The sequence below is a fragment of the Rhipicephalus sanguineus genome, chromosome 9 (genome assembly GCF_013339695.2).
Source record: "Rhipicephalus sanguineus isolate Rsan-2018 chromosome 9, BIME_Rsan_1.4, whole genome shotgun sequence".
Classification (NCBI taxonomy): Eukaryota; Metazoa; Arthropoda; class Arachnida; order Ixodida; family Ixodidae; genus Rhipicephalus; species Rhipicephalus sanguineus.
Genome location: NC_051184.2, coordinates 9259996 through 9281713, shown reverse-complemented (window position 1 = coordinate 9281713; position 21718 = coordinate 9259996). Strand labels below are relative to the sequence as shown.

The 21718-nt window shown below is 45.9% G+C and overlaps 1 protein-coding gene across 1 annotated transcript in view; it reads right to left on the bottom strand.

The window, feature by feature from the left end:
• Window positions 1-21718, bottom strand: part of LOC119404339 (pyrokinin-1 receptor-like) — a 343661-nt gene that overhangs the window by 195553 nt on the left and 126390 nt on the right. The gene's annotated exons all lie outside the window — the stretch shown is intronic.

Below are 21718 nucleotides of genomic sequence, written 5' to 3'. Positions count from 1 at the left end.
AAATAAAGTGTTTCTACTTCAACAATAACCTGTTTAGATACCCGGCCACTTCGGTTGCATTTTGATGAGAGGGAAATGGGATAACAATCGTGCATTTATATTCAGGCCAAAATTAAGGAACCATAAGGGGTCAAAGTTAATCTTAGTCTATAGTCTCTCACTACAGCGCGTTTCATAATCACATTGCGGTTTCGGCTTGCGAAACCCAAGAATTTAATTTAATTTTTAACAATCGCATGAGCTGCACAAAACGTGTACGGCACTAAGCATTAGCTAATCTGTCTATTATGTCGCCTGCTTAACTACCGTTTCCGCACTGAATAAAAGAGCACGATGTCATTAAACTAATAGGGTGTAGTAGATATTATACTTGAGCATCAATCACGATAAAAAAAAGCGTAGGTAATACTTATTGCCAGACAGAGCGTAAACACCGTTGCTTGTCCCATTTCCATTTTTTTTATCAAGCACATTGCATACACCCACTTCACTCAGGCGTAGTGCCATGCTCACGCATTATCGGCATATGCAGCCGCCTACAAATATTTCAAGCATGCAGAGAGCGCACTGCATACGCAAACAAACACATCGCACATCGCATCTGGACCAGCGGTGATATTTCAGTCTGCCAGCCGTATAACTCCGCTCCCATCAGCGCTCAATACTCGTACTCTTCCCACTGATTGCAAAACAACTCTAACGCCGGGGTCAACTCGCTCAGAGCATAACGAGTCCCGCCTATTTCAGCTCACAGCCGTCTTGCACGAAAACACATAAACAACGCGTCAATGGTGCAGCGCTCCGGTTGTGCGTCCCTTCCCCCTCTTTTTCTTCCCTCATCCTTCCCTAATGCCGGACAAATTTTGGGGACTACTCGTAGGACACGAATCCTCTCATGTAAACCACCACCCTAGTGGATGCGGTCGGCCCCCTGCTCGCAATATGAGCCCCGTATAGCGAAAAAACCCCCTTTTTTTCGTCCCGACCCTGTTTTCTAAGAGGAGGATTTCATTTGGAGAGCCGCTGGCACATTAATCATTCCGAGGTCTACCCCCTCCGTCGCTTTCTTTCCTTTCGCCTCCAATTCATTTCGTCTCGGCCAACTTAGCGTGCACTCTCTACCTAATACCGTACACTATTGCGAAAGCTAGGAGCCGCGTCAGCTAATCGGGGTGCAAAATTGAAGTGCCACTGACGCGTGATTGCATACAGCATCCACAGCACACATCGGTCTCCGTACCATCCCCTACACTAGTACAAACCAGCCAATTGGGACATTCCTGCCGTTTCAGTGCGATCTCTTTCTCTCTTACCTTGTGGCATATGCCAAGGCTATGTATAAGCTGAAAGCACAACATAGCAAATAACATTACAAATGACATAAGAAAAGGAGCTCAGATGGAGATGACGGTTTGAAGTGTTTAACAGTGGTAGAACAAAGCATGTTGAGCAATACAACGGGGTTCCTCCGCATCCTAGGCTCTACGGCTGTCTACCGTAGCACATAAATACACAGCCTATAGCACGCAACATAGCGTGACAAACATAAGCTTAAATGGTTGGTGGCACAACAGCGAGGCATGCTTTCTATACTTTATGCATCGCGTGCCTTCCCGTTCAGAACTCTTCTAAGACTATATTTCGGCGTCTGACACGCAAGCATTGTGCTATGGTTATAGGCTCCCTATGAACTTCAGCGTAAAAACGTACAGGAACGTATCTCATCGCGTGCGTACACTTCAATGATCGTGCTGTTTTCACTTAGTCCATTCACTGGATCAAGAGTTCATAGAAATTGTCATCCACTACGTGACCCTTGAATGTATAAACCTTGATTATGAAGTGAAACATAAAATACAATATATTTAGTTTTAAGAAATGAGCACACTGCCGTTGCAAGCTATACTCTTAACTAGCTATACCAGTCATAACAGGATTGCTAGTGTAGAATATAGTTCTTACTTTCTTGAACACATTACTTTCTACTAGTGGGGAAAGTAATTGGTTCTAATGAGGCCGAAAAAAAGTGTGAAGTTTATTTTTCATGATCAGAAGAACAACATCGTGCCGGTGCAGCGACTTCATTGAGCAAGATCCATAAATTATCTACTCTTCTTGTTCCGATTATTCAGTTATACAGACAACAAAACACAGATGCAAGTACAGGCTTTTTCGTTGCTAGTCTTAAAGGGTTAAATGTATTGCGTTTCCGTAAAGGGTCTACCAAATAATGCAGACCATTCTTCAGCTATTTCTGTATTGATTGTTAAAGCCTTGCTTGTAACAGCATTGACCAATCACGACGGGAGGGATGTTACGCAAGCCGACCTTACTAAATCTAGCCTCCAAATTAGCTGACGCCAACTCTGGCCTATAAGCCGCGCTGCACCATTCTGCAGCAGAAGATTATAGAGTACTCGGCACAGTGAGAAAAGAGGGAAAGGGAAGGGGGACGTGTTTGGGATTCCGGCGCGCCTAGAGCAGAGGCTGGCGTCAGCGGCGTGGTTTATCGAGGCCGGCTAACGCTGAGTTCGCTAAACTCGAGCACGTCGTCGCGTTCGGGCCTCACCATGGCGCAAAAGAAATAAAAATATTTGTACAAACGAATCGAATAATGAAAAACCCATTCTAGAGTGCCTGGGATTCTCATTTCATAATGGCTCTCTCGTCCAGGCGTTTCTAGCGCCTGCGAAAAACCCTGAAATTCCCGCTCGCTGCAACTCCGGGTGAAATATTTCTTTAAGTATTGGACTTTTTTCACGTTTGCGTTTTCAACGCCACCCAGCTCGCTGTGCGGTAAGCGCCGATTGTCCGACTGACGCGATGTTTGCCAATCAGTCTAGCCTCGGCTTTCTAATCTAATAATGCCGTCTTTCCTTCGTGTATTTTCCAAGCAGCTCGCGTTCACTACGTAATCCTTGCGGCTTGCAGTGAAGGCGCGAGGGTTCTGAAAGTGTTTGAGACTTGCGAAATTGTAGTAGCCTTGCTATACTCTGGCAATCTTTGGTGGCAAGAGCCCCGCTGTGCCAAAATTAATCTGCGCTTGTTTACAGAGCCGATAAGCCCTGGCTCTGTGCAGTGCGAGTGAGAAACCGTGAATACGTTGCAGGGCTTCTTCATGAAGTAGAGTGAATGCATCCATGAATGTATAATAGAATACGGTGCATTTTGTTACATGGTATTACCATAACGTATGCTCCATACTGTTGCTTGTAGTCGAAGTAAATCTATACCCTATTTTGTACAGGGTACCTGTCATTCAATTACGCAAACAAAGCGCATGACAGTGGAGCCTGTATATTTATTGACTGTGTATGCGCTTGACAAAACTTCGGGCAATGAGTAGGAGATGTGTGCAGTAAAAATTAAAACGATGAAGTGAAGCCGCCGTAAACGTTTTTATTTTTGAAGTGGTTTGGAGCTGGGGTGGACTGACTTACAGACCTTTAAACGGATAACGTCGGTTGGTAACTAGTGAGATTAGCACACTGCGACAGCCTTAGCCTGCTGTATTAGCTCAGATAATAAGAAATGAGATGAGTGAAATAGCAAAGCATGCGCACACATATTAAGTACAATACATTGACTACGTGTCCTGCAGAGGCATTTTTACATCCGTCCCCATTGACAATGGCGTTACGATGCTCAGTACGAAGCATGGGGTACAGTTGCCGTTCACGTCGGCTTCGTTTTGAGGCTGGCGAATTTCAAAAACGTTCGCGTATTATTCTTTACCTGTGCGTAAAAGAAATTCCAGGCGGTAGGTAAAAGTTACAAAGAGGACATTCACTACGGCCTCATTTACACACTACTGTGAAACTTCTGAGATTAATCCGGCTTTGTAGCTTAGCAGCCAACGTGCTGCGCTCCTAAGCTCGAGGTCGTGAGTTCGGTTCTCGGCTTCGATGGCACCATTTCGATAGCGACGAAATGCAAAAAAAAAAAATGGCCGCGTATCTGCGTGCTTCGCTGCAAATGTCTTCGAAAGACGATAGAGGTGCGCTGCGTTAGAGTCTGGAAATACGTCGGGAAACGAGCTTATGCAGAGGGCACGGAGAAGGAAAGTTCTTTCCTTCCTCCGTGGCAGAGGGCTTTCGTCGGCGCGTCGCATTTTCAGCGCAGCCGCATTTTCAGTGCAGCTTAAAAAACTAGGGTCCTTAGAATTACGTATCTATGTATTTTCTATTAAAGGAACACACCACCTAATACTTACCTAGTGATTTTGCGCCTCAGATATGTGTAATATTTACTTCTTGATCGAGAACGTTCACAAGTACGAACAGCTGTACCAGTTCAAGATGGGTGGGCGGTAAGCAAGTGGTTCAACTTTGGCCGGTTGGCTGAATCGGGTGACAGACAGACAAACAGAAAGACAGACAGGCAGACAGACCAAAATTTCCCCGTTTAAGTTCCCCAAGAAAGATTATCGTCTTTAAAAAACGGCTACATAGAGGTACACGCTAAAGAGCCACAGGTGGTCGAAATCAATCCGTAGTTTAACGCACGTCACGTGCCATGAAATTCATAGAAAAAGGTATTGGGGATGAATCGTCACCTTAAAACTAATGTCTCTTGGTTAAACATACCCGTCTTTCCTTTCTTCCTTTTCTTTCTATCTCATATGTCTACGGCTTTCGGATCCTTCGCATGTAGGATGAAAATGGAATGTACTAATTGAAGTCTAATATTAAAAACATTTTTCTACGCGTTCTTTGAATAACAGCAGCGGCTGCCAAAAGAAAACAAACACCACTAAAACAAAATTTTTAATATGTTCTCATATTTGAGACTTGCAAGCCTAGCTTTTACCAAATAATAAAAGAAACGAAAATCTCGCCAAACGCCGTGCGTTATGGTTAGCCAAGGCATATCTTTCACAGTTATATTGATATTTTGCCATAGCCATCAAGTCCTAATATCAGACTGTAGTAGTCGCTCCTAAAGAAAGCAATCAAAATAATAAACCAGCTTAAGGATGAGCGCTTCATGTCCGAAGCAAAAATCAAACGGGCGAAAACTTTCTTTGGTTAAAGGATAGCGTCATCAACGAGACGATTCTTGATTTCTTGAGAGTCAGTCTTTCGGCTTAATGTGTTTCTCCGATCTGTGCTTGCACTCAGTGCTAGAAATATTGCTGGTATCGCCAGAGATATTGCTAGATGTGCAGCCCTAGCCTTACGGCATCGCAGACACTAGAAAAGAAATGGTGAAGTTATTCGTGTAGTTTTTTCTTTTTTTTTTTGGCTGTTGCACGCTCCGAGAATTCCTTTTGCGTCACCGAGCAACGTCTCGCCCGAATCCTCGCGAATTTTCATTCGAACGTCTTCTTTCTGTGTTTGTATGTTCTTAAGGCAGCTTGAGCCGAACTGTTCCCAGTACGAGATCTTAGTCGCTGGAGACGACATTACGGAACTTCGAAATGTCAAGAACTCCAAAATTTAGACTTCACGAAACGAAGAAACTACGAAATTTTTTTTCTAACGCGACATGCTGTGTCGCCATTAAAACCGTGTAACGTTGAAGCTACGAATACAGTCACCATCTAGACCGGATGGCGCGCAATTTTCAGCGTATAAAACGAGCAAAAATAATATGGTTCGCGTTTCTTCATAATTTAGAGAAATTTGTTTCCTAATATAGGAAACACACGCTACGCACATTGCTAGAACTCACAGGGTCCCTTCCTGATTCGCCTAAGACGACTGGAAGGCGAGAGCCATCTTCTGTTTCTTCTCAATAGATGTAATGATCCTTCCCCGCCCCCTTCCGAAAGCGTTCTGCACTTTACGTGGTTTTGTACTGCTTCCATGATCGGTCCACCTTTAATCAAGCGACGACAATTTCATGTGACGTCATGACACCATGGTGACGTCACGAAATTTGGCGACCTGCGACGTCATGATGGCGTCATATAGTGACGTCATCACGTGATGGTGATTTTTTGCATCACTCGTGTTGACGCCGACGTCACGGGACGACGGTCGACGCCGATGGTCAATTGTCGCACTTGAGGCATCTAAGCCTTTCGCTTTTATACAAAAGTATCGCGTAAACTGTAATTCCTATTTTATATTCAACATGTATTTTGCGCCAGGATTCACCGGCTTCCTCCAAACAATCTATAAGCTTTACTACTTAAAGATGGGCGCAGTTTTACGCACGTGCAAAAGAAGAAAGATGTAGACAAGATGAGCGCCCGTCTTTTCTGGCCTCGTCTGTGACAATTTAAGGCATCTTTATAGCAGCAGTGTTTCACGAAGTAGTCCAGCAATAGATTTTCTTTTACATTATGGCCAAACAATTTGGAAACCCTTCGGAGCCTCAAAATTTCCTGAGCCCTCCACCACAGTGTCTCTCATAATCATATTCTATTAATTATTAAAAAATTCGGGAGAGTCCCTTTGGCTAACGTTGAGAGCAAAGGCGAAAGACTAAAAGCGCATGCTCTGACGTTTGTCTCACTGTCAGTTCACTACATTTCATTGACCTTTAGTTCACTTTAACACTTGAACCACTTTTAATTCAGGTTCGATACACCTTTGACTCTAAGTCACATGTGACTCACATTTATATAACCTGAATTCACCTTTGGTTTCACCTTAGTTCACATTTGATTCGCTTGATGCATTTAATGATCATTTATAATCACTTGGCATATATTTACTACATTAATGAGTGTTTCATTCACATTTAATTAGGTTTAGTTATCATCCGGCGACTGCGGATATGTGCCACACGTGACTTTTGGCACCATTCCTGTTGTCAACGCTGGGACGCCGTTTTTTTTTTTTTTTTACGCATGACTCATATAAGGCCTTCTCCTTTATAAACTTCTGTACTGACAAAACATTTGTTATGGAATATCAAGCATTGCCGCGTAGCGCCGCGTTCATCGGAGAAACGTGGATATCGTCTCTCGCACGGCCCCAGTTTCATTAGTCGGTGGTGCCCGTATGAAGAATATAAGTGTAAAGCTTTTAAAGAATGTTTGACTGTGCTGCAACAACCCACAATAATAACTGAAAAATTGAAAAATCATAAACTGGGCACCCAGAGAAACCGAAGTGGCTATACAAATAACTTGGGTTAAAGCACATACCTACGCAAGGCTCCATAGAAGCACTACGATGCAGGCCGTTACAGTGGGTCTTGGCTATGCTCCAATCGCTATGATGGTTAGCCCACTTTGCTGTTGTGGATGGCTTACCACTCTCCCGTAGTAGGCAACGTAGTGCTCTGAACCGTCAAACACTTGTTCCTAAACACAGTTCTGATTGCACGCTTAGTCGTCAAAGAATATTTCGAAACACACTGTTCCAAGGTAGAGACGGGTATACCCACTGAGAATATGTAAGCATATGATCTGAGATAGCCTCACATCATCTTGGGACGGCCTTATTGCTCCCCCATACAGTAGAGCACAGAGTGCTTTGAATCGCCTCCATTTTTCTAAACATACAATTTTGATCATTTTTGGGGGGTCAGCTCACCTCTCTCTTATTATTGTATGATATAAGGTGATTCTTTTAGAACTGTCCTATTTCATTGGGCTGTAGTTTTGTTACAAAGCATCCGATTTTGATCTGGTTTGCGGCACAACAATCAGAAAGTATGAACTTTTAATGACCCTATCAGATTTTTTTATCTAAATAGCCGAAAAGAAAGAAAATAACGAAAACCGCAAAGTTCTATACAATGAAGCATGGCTAGTCCGGCGCAGCGTTCACGTCAGGCAGTGGCGACGGAAATTGGCGACGCCAGCTTCCTCGCTTTATGTTGACGCGAAAACCGAGCAGTAAACTCCCACGCGCGCGGCGTGGCTCGTCGCCTGGACGCATGCGCATTTGCGCACGCCTGGCGTCCCTCTTGTAGGGAATTTCGCGGAATGTCGCGGTTTCCGTTATTGCTTGTTTACTCTTTTCGGGAGTTATACCCCACCCTCCATGAGGCAGACGTCCATCCACCCCCTCAGTGCCCTACACTGTCGTTTCCACCGAGAGCCCAACGTATGCCTTCAAGGGTTCTGTTGACGCCGTCATTATAATTTGGGGGGTGGCTTGATGAACTGTAGTGTATTATTTATTCTAGGGTGACGTCATCGCATGATGATGAGTTTTTGCATCACTTGTATTGACGCCGACGGTCACTTTTCGTGCTTGATGAGGTACTTAAGGCTTTTTGCCTTAATAACGGAATACGTTGGTTATGTGAGATACGTGTCGAGGAGTTGCAGACTTGCAGAAACAAGTAGGCTTCCAAATGTGCTAGGATATACAAGAGAAATCCGAGGTCGTGACAGTCACGAGTCTGTGGCCGGGACATCCGGGAACTCGGTTGATCCTCTGCTCGGCAGCAGCTGTCACGGCCAGATCCCGCTTGCCGAGTCTTAATTAGAAGGACTACGTCTTCGTCGAGAAAATCGGTCTGCCCGCCGGCTCGTTCGGTTGGCCAGGCTTGGCTCGTCTTTTTGTCCCGAGGCCACGGTACTCGCTCATTATATTGTCCGGCTCGAGCCATGAATACAAGGGCACGCGGTTCTAAGCGAACGTAGGAGTTCTCGTTGCCTTTTTCGCTCGATTTACTTTATCCCTCTATCGCTACGTGATTCACCGGGACCAAGGCTGTCGCTAGGGGTGACGACGCACTGAACGGCACAATGACCTTGACGAAGTAGTATATCCCATAGGCATCAACCGAATTAATCTGAATGCTAAGTTCAGGAAGATGTCGTATACACACATGCAGTGAATGCGATTGCGCAGGCGCATGAAGCGAAAATATCAGCGGAAGAACACTCGCCTAGAAAGGAGTCAAGGGCACAAGAATAGAACTTGAGAAGCGTGAAAAGCTGGGCCGGTTGGTTCTTGTCTAGTCTGGTTGCAAGAAAAACCGGCGAAAACCCAAAACAAGGACGAAGAAGAAGGCACACTGACTCAATCACACACCGTCGCCTGACTTATACACGCATTTCACATGTATACACATGTACGAAAGAACTGAAATAAGTGGAATTTTAAGGGCTCGTCTTTCTTCGTTGCATGCATGCATACACATTTATCGCACGTATGCATGCATACACATGTATAGAAATTATACACATGTGTCTTCGAAAGCAGACAAGATCCCAGTGTCCCTTGTGCAATCGCCTAGGATGACTAGAAGGCGAGAGCATCCTTCCTTCTCGATCAACTGCATTATTCACCCCCTCCCCCGAAAGCTTTCTGCACCTAGCACGGTGTTGCACTGGTTCCTGGATCGGAGGCATTGCGAGCATTCTGCACTTCACGTGCCTCCGGGATCGGTCCACCTATGGCCAAGCGGCGTTGGTATGGGATGATCGTCTCTTTTACCCGACGTACAGTCTATTCATTTGCTTATCTCCTATTAAATATTTTAACGCTGCATTGTCACATTCGTTTCCGCATTGCAGTTCTTGCGTACAAACCTCTAAGAAATGTTATTCGGTGTCCGTCAGTTTAATTTCATGAACACGTAGGCGCACTATCCAACACGTTCCTCTTTGTTAACGTTGTTAACAGTTTCACGTGCACGCACAAATTATGGAGCATTTTGTTTTATAAATACTGCAGCCAGTCTTTGAAATACACTTCCTAAAGAAATAACTTCATCACCATGCATTCAGCATTTTTCTAACTCACTGCGCCAGTACTTCCTCTGCAATTCCTAAGTTTATAAAAGCTTAGTTTCCTTTTGTGTATTGTGTACCGTTCAGTCTTTTTTTTTCTTTTCCTTTTCTAACTTTTTCCTTTTACGTTTTCCATAGTTTCGTTTCCTTTTACGCATTGTATAGCGTTTCGCTTCGTTGTGTTTTGTTTTGTTTTGTATACACCTGTGTATAAGATCTTTTCACACGGATATAAATAGCACCATCTGTCATTGGGACCCCTTCCACAACTCACGTCGAGTTCGGGGGTCCCAACTGTATAAATATTACACACTGTGCTCAATTTTGTTATGAATAAAAAGCTGATTGATTGATTGATTGATTGATTGATTGATTGATTGATTGATTGATTGATTGATTGATTGATTGATTGATTGATTGATTGATTGATTGATTGATTGATGTAATCATGTGGCGTCACAATATGGGACGTCACTTTGACGTCATAAAGTTTGAAGATGTGACGTCACTGTAACGTCATAGGGTGACGTAATCGCACGGTGATTTCTTGCATCACGTGTCTTGACGACGATGCCGACCGTTCCCTCGCGAAGTATCATCAATTCTCGCCAAATCTCGAAGATGCCGACTGTCAATTTTTTTTACGTTTCATGAAGCATCTAATGTTTTCGCATTAATATATGTGCCTCGGCGTTTGGTAAAAGCTGACGCATTTAGTCACTTGTAGTGTGCACAACTTGCTGTAAACGTAGCGTGAGCAAGCTGTCTCTTCGTTGATTTAGCGGTGCATGATTTAGCGGTGCACGTGTAGTGTAGTGATCGCGCTCCTAATTGTCTGACCTAAGTTGACGCCTTCCCTCCGTTTCCACATCTCTGAGAAACCCGAGGTGATTTACGATATATTCGATGTCCGTGTCAGTTCGTCCCATACAAGCAGTCTTTGACAGCTAACAGATGATGTCGGTCACTGCTTAGCGTTCAAGGTCGTCGCATCGTCCGTGATCCAGGGACAGCAGCTCGTGCAGGGTACACGACGCGAACGCGAGCAGCAATACGTATAACACAGCTCTCTAACGCACGCACACACACACGCACACAAGCACGCGCAGACACACAGATAGTGCACAGTGCGATCTCAGCAAGCGGTCACGTTCATCACCGAGCGAGCTCCGGCGACCAACTCTAACGACACGATACAAGCGGTAGAGCGAAGGAGTAGCGATGTCAGCACTTAACGACTCCCATTCGGAGCCCATCGAGCGGAGGGCATTAAGAAGGAAGACCTCGAAACATCGAGCCGCAGTCGACGCCGGCGCGCCCGAACGGAACGGGAAAGTGCAGTTCGCATCGCTCAAGTGGACTGCACTCTTGTCGTCTCGCAGCATTCGTGCAGTGTGGCGAATGCTACGGCTCCCGAAAATTAGAAGAGTTTGTGTGTCGTGCGTCGCTAATCCTCACTTGTCAAGCGATGACAAACTCGAAGTATCGCGTAACAATTATCGAGTTGTCGCGATTTCGCGGCATACCTAATAGGAGCTCATGAATCCAAACGGGATACTCAGGGGAGAGAAATGTTAATGTGGACGTATTGTATGGTCATCTTGCCAAACCCATAAACGTGTCTCTATTTCTCAATTTAAACAAAACACGTAGACCATTCTGCTTCTAAGGAAGATGAACGCTTCGAAAAACTTGTGCAGCTTCCTCCGTTCATTTGCGTGAATTGAAATACCATTTTCTGCAATATTGAATGCATCTCCGACTGCCACAATCTGGGAGACCTGTTAGCCTGCCAAGTCGGAGTTTGTTTAGGCCAAAAAACGTACACGCACATGCATTGTTTTGTGCTACAACTCCCGTATCAGTTTTATGTTTTCGTTTTTTGTTACCTAATCTACAGATATCACCTGGACCCATCACTTTGTCTTCAAAAAACAAAAAAAAATGATGTGAGAATAATTCTAGATGTCTTTAGCTCGCGTACAAGCATTTCTAACTCTAATCCGAATGTTTTTCTTTAGGCAAAAATATACACGTCATAAGAGGTTTTAAAACCCGTATATAAAGCGAGTACACCGCGTTTGTCTGATATTGGTCACGTAGTTGCCGTTTGTTGTTTTCTGATGCGGGCTCGTAGCTTTGGCTGCACTGCACGAAATTTGTGAGGCCGTGATATACATAGCCGTAGCGCAAAGGGGCCGCAGCACACATATCTTGTCTTTCGATTGATGCTGCACAGTTATTGCTTATCTCCGGGTGGTGTTCATTTCCTTTACCAGCCAGGAAGAGACCAACAACTCACTAGGCGGCTTTGAAGCGAGCAAGAGCTAGAGCTTCGCGAAATATAATTTATCAGAACCCCGCGGGTTTTTTTTTTCTTTTTTGTGTCGACGAGGCGGTCATTATAAGTATCGTACAGTGCACTTCACGGGATCGTTCGTTCGTTCTTCGTGTTTCGTGCTTCCTCCCACGCGCGCGTATTTTATCGATAATTTGTTTTTATCGCGGCGGGTAAGGTCCCAAGGTTATATATTCCATTGACATTTATTTGAAAACAAAAACAACTATCGGCTAAGGACTTGCAACCGAAATTTCCACTAATTCATTTGCGAGGAGATGTTGAGACGCTGAAAGCGAAAATCCGAGCGCTCATATTTTCCCTTCATCTTAATATCGAGGACAAATGTATTTTGCGGAACATCAACCCACAATCGAAAACCAAAGAAAACTTAAAAACAACGTGGAGGGCTGCGCGAATGCATTTATATATTTTATGGTTAGGTGCGATAGGAACTCCTCAGTCATCGATTATTTCACTCTGCGAAAGACGCCAACGTCTCAATCTTATGTGAGAGGCCGCTCTTGTTTTATTCTGGGAATATCGAGATGTAATACGACATCCGACCCTTGTCGCCATCATTTTGCCTCCAAAAAGGAAAAAAAAAGAAATAGTAGGTATGATATAAATGGGACCCTTCCGGCTTCACTGTTTCGCTCCTCACCTTTGCAACTGTCTTCCACGAATTTTCTTTGTCATTTAGTTTTATTCGCCCAAGCACTCAGAAAAGTTCCGGTTATGAAGCGGTGATCGTGAAACATATACAATACATATCATTTTGTTCTTAAAATGATCGGGAGACGCAGCGCTTCCCAATCATACCCCCCTCCCCCTTTTCCGTTGAAAGGGCCTTTTCTTCCTGTCACTGATGTTTGGAATGGATGACAAACGACTTCTATTTAGCAGCGCTCGAAATTCGACTGGCGTTTCATCCACTATCTGCATAGAGAGCTCACTGGTCGCAAAAATTAAAGGAAAAATAATGATCGTCGACAAAATCGATTAAAAATTATGGCAACTTCTCACTATTGGTGCAAGCCTGAAGGAAGAGCGCAGCCGGGTGTCCTGCCTTGTTTCTCTTCATTTTTTCTTTCTTTCTTCTCTTTCTCCCTGTTCCTTGTATCTGTTTTTTGTACCTGTTGCTTTCTATTTCTTTCTTTCTAATTATTTCTCTTTCTCGCTCTTTCTATCTTTGTTTCTCTCTCTTTCTTTACTTCTGTTTATTTCTCTCCTTCTTTCTCTTTCTGTCTTGCTTTCTCTTTTTTCTATCTCTTTTTCGTGTCTGTTTCTTGCTATCTCTTTCTCCCTCTATCTCTGCTTCTTTCTTTCTCTCTCTTTATTTCTCTTTCGGTCTTGTTCATCTTTCTATCTTTTTATGTCTTTGTTCCCTTTATTTGTCTCAATTTCTCTCTTTATACTTCTTTCTGATTGCTTTCTTTCTTTCACTCTTTCTCTCTTTCACGCGTTTTACGCGCTCCACTTCGCCAAGCATAGCTTTTGTTTAATGAATGAATGAATGCACAACTTTATTGGTTAACGGGAAGGGGGCAATGGGAGAGGGCCTACTTGAAGTAGGCCTCCTCTACCCTCTCAGCCCACTCCAGGATGCGCTCGCGTCTGCAATACTCGGTAGTCGGCCTTGTCCAACTCTTTTGGCGCATACCCACTTGTGGTTTTCTGCGGACATCGAAGTTTTTACGGCCGGCTTAAACAGCTATGCCGCTAAAAACATGAGAAGTTCAAACGTGCCAACTGCGTTTTGTTTTACCGCACGTTTTGTCTGATTGAGGTGCGTGTATTAGTGTATTAAAAAAGAGTTTTGTGACGGTCATTCGCTTTCACGCATGCAATTAATCGTTTTGTTCAAATATGACAAAAACTTTTAGTGGGCGATACGTCTTGAATCGAGTGGTATTAGAGAAAAATAGATTCAGAAGTTTTACGTGCTATAACCACAATATGACTGAGGCATGCCGTACTGGCGGACTCCGATCTAATTTTGACCAGGTGGTGTTGGTTAACGTCTATGTACATGGTTGTTTCTGCGTTTCCCCTCTATCAAAATGTAGCCGTAGTGACTGGGAATCGAACCCACATCCTCAAACTTAACAGCGCAACAACGTAGCCGCGTTTTATTGCGCTCTTTTTTTTTACTATGATAGCCACTGTGCTGCTACCAAGGAGGGTTGGAGCAGCATTACGACCCCCCCCCCCCTACCCCGACAAGAATGAACGATATAAATACCCATTTTACATCTGCTAGAGTGATTCAAACACAGTATATAGTAATCCTCACAAAACGAGGAAAAAATGAAGTTATAAAAAAGAGAAAATAAACAAAAATATTTTGTAAGGAAAATCTCACTGACACAGAGCTCTAGCTCTTTTATTTCTCTTGGGTATTTCAATCCTAATATTTAATGAAAGATGGCGTATCCTTGAGCGTGTCCTCGTCCTACCATAACGGTTTTCGAAGTCATATGTGCTGTCCAATCATCGCAAAGCAACGCTTTTAAAGTTTTAAGAGGCATGATTACTAGGTGGAGTTTTGCCTTATATCCACGTCATGACTATTATGTAGCGCATTGAGGCCGACGCAAACCTCCTGCCAATTAGGTACTGCATCAATCTTCGTTGGGTGGTCTGCGATGCAAGGATCGACCAAAGTTCGCTGAAAAAAAATAATAGGTGGTGGGCACTCTCTGTAGCAGAGAAGCCGCCGAAGAGACTATGGGCACAATTCTTAAGGGCATGCTATTTGTGAGTAAAACTACGTTTATCAATTGTTAAAAAATTCACCGACGATTACGATACTGCCTAATGTGAATTATGAGCGCAGCTTCGTGTTGGGGCAACAACACGAGCTGCGTTTGTTTGGAGTTTTGTGTATCCGTAGTTGTAGCAATATAACATCCTTTACATATTCCCACGGAAACTGCCAGTGCTCGAGTGCTACGCGCACCAATCTGTGCATTGTAGGCGTCACGAACAAAGCCAAGCCCCGACAGCCCTGTTACGACAAGCGAAGCCAGCCGTAGTGCACGTGCCAGCCCTGCATGCTCCGACGAGCTCCGACCGAGGGGCCAGCGCGCGTGACGGAGGAAGAAAGCGAGGTTAGAGGCCGGTGGCTCGTCATATCGATAGACTACACGTTCGCTCTCTTCCGTCCTCGTTCGCTCTATCGGTTACGCCGACGACGCCAACGTCAACTGCGACGCCGCTCAACGCAGGAACTGGCGCCTAAGAGCTGCGCTCTAAAACGTTTCTTTCTTTGGTCAGTGGTTTCGAAGTACCGCATTGCGCATTCTTTTCGAAAACCGTTTTTTTCAGACAGACTTTAAACAAACTCGAGACTCGTAAAGCCGCGAAACCTTTCTATTTCAGTGATGCAGTAACTACGACAAATCAGTGGAGTGGCATTTCTTTCAGCCAGCACCAAAAGAAACGAAAGTACAAGCCATAGGCGTGGTGCAGGCAGTTTCAACTACCCTTTTCTTGCTGCTGAAGAGGAATTGGCTAAACCCCGAGCGGAATACTGCATCCGTCTACAAAGTAGACACAATGGGAGCCATGTGTGGGCTGACGCTTGAAAACAGTACAAACTGACTTACTTCTTGAACTTTTTTGGGAGACAAAGGCACACTACGTGAACTTCTGCAGAGACAAAAAGACGCAAGATTCTTGTTACTCTTGCAAAAGAGCACCATGTTTTTGTTTGAGATTGCTACAGCGCCGAAAGCTTACATCGATGAAAAGACACAAATTCAAACTGGCAGGCCAGCAGTAAACGCTATTTCCGCAGTTTCCGGGGTAGTGATGACTGAGTGACGTGCATTCTCCTTCTTGGCCTGCTCCGTGGAGTCTCGGCGCGGAATGTGTTTCCACTCAGACTCTGTTTTCGCCAGTGTTTCAGTGTGGCGGCGATATTTGTGCTTAACGGAGTAAAAACAATGTGTGGAATCTCTCCGACTGCAGTGTTGTTGCCGGGGCGACCGAGTGGTCTCGGAAGGAACACACTCTTCAATCATTTCCTTTTCCTGTCCCGACAGCCAGGAATGTCTTGAGGGCGTTTCTAACATTTATATAGATAAGCACGTTGGTTACAGTGCCTACACGTGGTCACAACGCGATGCTTGACGGAACCTTGCTTTCGTGTTGTCATATACAATGTTTGTCACTTTAATAAGCAGCTTGGCCATGACGGTGGAGTAAAAAGGAACTACAAGCATGGAGGAAGGCCTTTTTCTCAGGCCTTGCTAGTCGGCTTCTTCTCGCCTTATTCAATGACTCCTGTGTTCCATTTCCATATCCGGAGATGCTATGTTCTGTTCTAATTGTTCTGTTCTAATTCTCTGAGGAAGTGACACAGTTCTTAATGAGTGCTGCTCCGCTGTCTCTGTCCGGGTTCAGCGTCGATGTGGAAGAGCTTTTTTACTCTTTGCCACGGGATGGGTTGTTGAAGCGAGTGAAGGATTGCATCCAGATACACAATGATGATCTAAAGTTCCAGGAATAGTGTGGTGTGTCTGTGGGATCGTTTCTCGAGCTTTTATCTGTGTATTTGTCGTCAACTATTATCGGATGGAAGGGATATGTGTGTACCCAGAGGTCGGGTGTTTGTATCGGTTCGAGTGTCGCACCCATATTAAGTGAAATTTTCTTAAGCTCGGTTGACCGCGACCTCGAATCGGCCCTGGATGGTGGTGTTGTTAAAATGTTTCGCTATGTGGACGATTATCTAGTACTGGTAAATTCTAACTGTTGTGTGAACTCGCGCGTCAATGTACTCGGAATTTTCAAGGATGTTGGTGCAGGTCTGCGATGCACCTTTGAGCTCCCTGAAGACAACTGCATTCGGTTTTTGGATCTGAGGTTGTTCTTCCAAGGGTGTCATACTTGTTGGATGTATGTTCCAAGAAGCGAGAAACCAATGCTTGATTTTCGGTCTGGGCACTCGAAAGTCGTCAAGAATTCTGTCGCGACGTCGTGTTTGAAGGCCGCACTCAAGAAATCTTGTCAGCACAGTATGGAAAAGAGCCTCGAGAGGCAACTTGACAGACTCAAGTCATCCAAGTTTCCTCAGAATCATTTGGCGAGGCTGGCGGAAAGGGTCCTGCAGGACTTGAAAGTGTAGGCAAGAAGTTCAGAGCACGGTACGGGCTCAAAGAAACTACCTGTCGCCAGCATCCCTTACCTACACGGCGTTTCACAACGTTTAAAGAAAGTGGGAGCAAGGTACGGATGCAATGTTTTATTTTCGGCTGGCTACCGTTTAGGCAGCATTTACGCGGCTGTAGACAGGAAGGTCAAGGGCGGGGAGCAAGACAAGGGCGTTTGCAAGGTAAAGCACTGGGCTAAAGAGGTTGAATGCGCCACGGGTGTTGTGTACGACATTCCGCTTTCGTGCGGGAAGCGTTATGTAGGACAGACCGGACGTTGTATTAATAACAGGCTGATGAATCATAAAGCTTCACTAAAGGGACAGCCATGCTCTAACCTTTCCTTGCGCTGCAGAGAATGCGGCTGCGCACCACAGTTCACTAAGACGACGGTGGAATCGAGGTTCAAAGATAGGGTCGCGCGTGAAATTGAGGAAGCTTATCTGATTAACAAAGCTGGTGATGCATGTGTCGCGAAGCCCTCCGTCACACTACTTGCTGCGGAGATAAATTTTCTGGAAGCGCGTCAGTGAGACAATCGCTGTGTGTACACGTGTCTTTAACACGGGGTCATCTAACCGCATATATATATGTTTGACGTTTCAATAAATTTTCAGTTGATAGTTTGCGCCGTGTTTCGTTTACCTTCCTTCGTGTTTTCGTTCTTTTGCGCACCACAGCATTATTAAGATGAGTTACCAACTCGCCCAGCCGTCCGTACTTCTAATTGGCTTGCTCTGAAGAGGTTGAGGCTTATATCTTCTCGGCTACTCCATTTTCACTAGCACTGCAGCGCAAAAAAAATGTGCTTACCCAAAAACAAAAGTTAACAAGTAAAGAAAAACATCTAGTGAATTCAAACAAATAAAGAAAATAACATCGCAATGGACAGTTCGCTTGCGGAGCTCACTTTGCGATAGAACAATCGCACTCAGACATTTATTTACCAGGGTATGCAACGATAATGTCATACTAATCCCTAGTTTAGGTGTCGGACCATCTAACGAAAACGTGAACGATGGAGAAAACTGGTATACATTCAAAGCCGCTCAATAAAAAATTTAGTAAAAGAAAACGAAGAACAATGAGACATGACACAGAGCTTGTACAAATAAATTATCCTTGTTCTCAAGAAGAATAGCGCGAACTAAGCGAACCAAACGGAAGAAGACAGGCACACTACCCTACCGCAGAACTAACTGGCGTTCTTGACTATAATCAAATATATTACAGTAATGGCCAGAGCGTAAACATTGTCCAAGATTGCAAGTTTTCTGGTAACCTTACAAGGACAATTGTGCGGCAGTACTTAGGATTACAACAATAAATACCCGTGTCACAAAGCCACTGCTTTCAGTAGATCCTAACATTTGCTTTGGATGTCGATAACTTTGTTTAAAATCGTAGTACCACCCGATTCTTGACCGATTTCTCATAGTGGGTTTGTGCCATTTGTAGAAGGGAATAATCATCACCATTGTTGCCAATATGGCTCGCCTCCTGACGGGGCGTTCCGCGTCCACTCCGCTGTCCACACGGGTGGTGACTACGTCGGTGCCATGACGGGTGGTGGGGGCTGGCCACCATGAGGAGGACCAGAGGTCACCTGGACGACAGGGCGACGGACAGCGAGTCGTTCGACGAGTTGCCGCCACGCCGGCGTGTCCAAGTGAAGAATGGCAAGGATAGACAGAAAAGAAGTCCTAGTAAAAGCAAGGGGAAGGGCGGCTTCCGCGACGTCAGCGATGATGGCGGCGACGACTTGTTCAAAGTTCGCCGCGGCAGAGCGCTGGACGGCGGACTCGACAGCGACTTCGAGTCGCTGTCATCTAGCTTTTTCTCCAGCGAGATTAGCTTCTCGCAGACGACCAAGATGAACACGGAGAGGAACGGTAGGACTTTGAATGGTGGCCGCTTGCTGAACAAGAACAAGACCATCAGGAAACAGCCGGATGACTCCAGAAGTAAGAAGGTCAAAAAGAAGCCGCCGGTTGACACTGACGACGACAGCACACCACCGTTCAAGCCCAGGAGCCGCAAGAAAAAGCACCGAGGGAAAGTCGCATCTGAAACGGACGAGTCAGATTCCAATACAAAAGACAAGACATCCTACACGCAGCTTGTACTTCAAGTCGGACGCCCCGACAGCACCAAAGATGGCTGTGTGCCTCGCGTCACTTCTTCGACGACGGTGATTCAAGGAAAGAAGGCACTGGCCGAAATACACCTGAAAGGAAAACCGAACCGGACGATAAGGGTTCGTAGGAATCTTCTGTCCGGCCAGTATAGCGATGAGAGCTCCGCCATCGAGAGGTGCTGCCGTTGCGGCGCCGGATGCGACATGGTGGGTGCGATCACGGGCGCCCTTCCGGCTTGCCACTACTGCCTCGAAGAACTGGGTATGGGCGTGACAGAATCCATGAGAAGGCCGAAAGCGTTAGAGCCGATGTACCCTCGAGGCCCGTGCGATCCGGGCGTGGACGAGTTCGGTTCGTTCATCACGTGCGGCAACGTTGAAGATCAGGACCCTTGCGATTTTGACGTTGTGCCAGAGGTTAGGTACGAACCGGCCTTCCCGCAGCCTGATGTCCTGCGCCGCAGTGCGAGTTTCTACTCCCGACAGCCACCCTTGCAAGAAGAATCATTTGAGTTGCCCGAATTGGTCATAAAAGCAAACGTTCGGAAGAGACCATCTCGCAGCAGAGGCTTCAGAAATAAGCCGCCTAGAACGTTTGAACATCCACGTGAAAGCCGAAGGCCCCCACTCTGCTACGAAAAAAATCGCGCGAGACTCGAAGTCAAACACAGCCAGTCTCTAGTGCTGGGTGACACGATAGATTGCTGTTGTGAATCCGACTGCGGCGCACCGAGAAGTCAAGGGGCGCGAAGTGCGAGGCCCAAGGCTTCCCCAAATCGAGGAGACAGAGGTTATCGAGATCGCGAGAGTCACTGTCGCCGCCTTCATCGAGAACAGGACGCTTTGCCACCGGAAGAGACCACTACAGAGAGAACTGGTCCCCAGGACATTTTCTCCGATGACACGTTGCCGGAGCCCTCGCGCGTGGAGGAGGTGACTGTGACGCAGACTACTGAAGTGCTCGAAGACTCGGAGATCGAGAGGATAGCCCGCCAGGCGTGGGAGCGATACGCACGCGATTACAAGCGGTTCCAGCAGAACCTGGCGGAGTGGGAACGCCAGCAGGAAATGTCGCGACGTCGCAACTTCGAGGACTACGAGGGAATGCCGCGGCGTCCTCTGGCGCCTCCTCGACCAAACGGCTGCATGCCTGACGACCTCAGGGAAGCGCGAAGCGGCAGCGGAAGTGTGGAGGAGCCGAAGGAGAACAATGGCGACAACGAGGCGATGCGCATACGCATCGCGCTGACTCCCAAGCGCAGAAGCAGGCTGATGGTCAACGAGACGGCGTCGTGGTTTCCGGGACCTTTCCCACCTCTGGGAAGCGACGGCCGTCCCGTGCTGCAGATGCAAGGCGACCAACCGCTTCCTATCGCCAGCTCCCGAGCCACCCGCCAGGCGTCGCCCCCAAACAGGGCGCCAGGTGAAAAGCAGTTCATTTATATTACGCCAAGGCCTCCAGCGGAAGCAGCGCAACCGGCAGAGCCTAGCAGCCTGCCGCCTACGGCTGCCATGTCCCCCGTCATGTCTCCTGTCCTGTCTCCTACATCGGCAAATGGATCGCCGGCTACAGCTCAAGCGAATGTTTCCCCAGCAGGTCCCCCGCCTCCGTCTTGAGTGCTTTCTGAGAGACTCCAAGCTCGAGCGTACGGAGACTGCGCTGGTGGACGCGAACCAACCTTTACCAATGTGTTGCTGTGACGTAGGCATTCGGTCCCTCTCCTCGTGACGTCGACAGGGGAGTGGAGTACTGCACGCAACCCTTCGTCTGTTCATTTTCTCACTAAATAATCGTAAAATTAAAGCGGAGTGGCCATACGATGTTTGCATGCTCGTGTCCACGTTTCCCGTGAAACGTTTTCGCTTATGCCTTTTGTGGCGCTATGGCCGCCAGTTATAGCAACTGACAAATTATTTACACAACCTCGCATTCATGGTACGATGGAAAATCAGGAGTACTTGTTGCTTCACGACTCCATTTTAACTCTAAAGCAAAAATATATAGGGGCACGAAGTGACACCAGTGAAGACTAATCTTGATCACCGCTAATGAAGACATTCATTTTTTTTCATATGACGGGGCTCGCTAAATCATGTGATGAGCTATATTTAACTAGGGCGGCTTAATATTATTTGAATTGAACATGGTATGTCAGTTTCTTTCTTATCAAACCAGAAATTTACACCGGCTATTACTTCTTCGAAACCAAAAGACTCGAGGATCAACACCCATAGACACCATGTGTAACACCCCAAGAGGTAAATGGTCCTGATTATGATGACGATGTGAATAATCACTGCCAATGGTGATAGCCCACATGAAGCAGTTCAGCCGATTCACACGTACACTCACCGCTAAAGGAAGAAATCATGCTAGACCTCGCATTCAGTGATACCTAGTGAGGACTCAGACAATTAGTTGCTAAAAATAAAGCTTA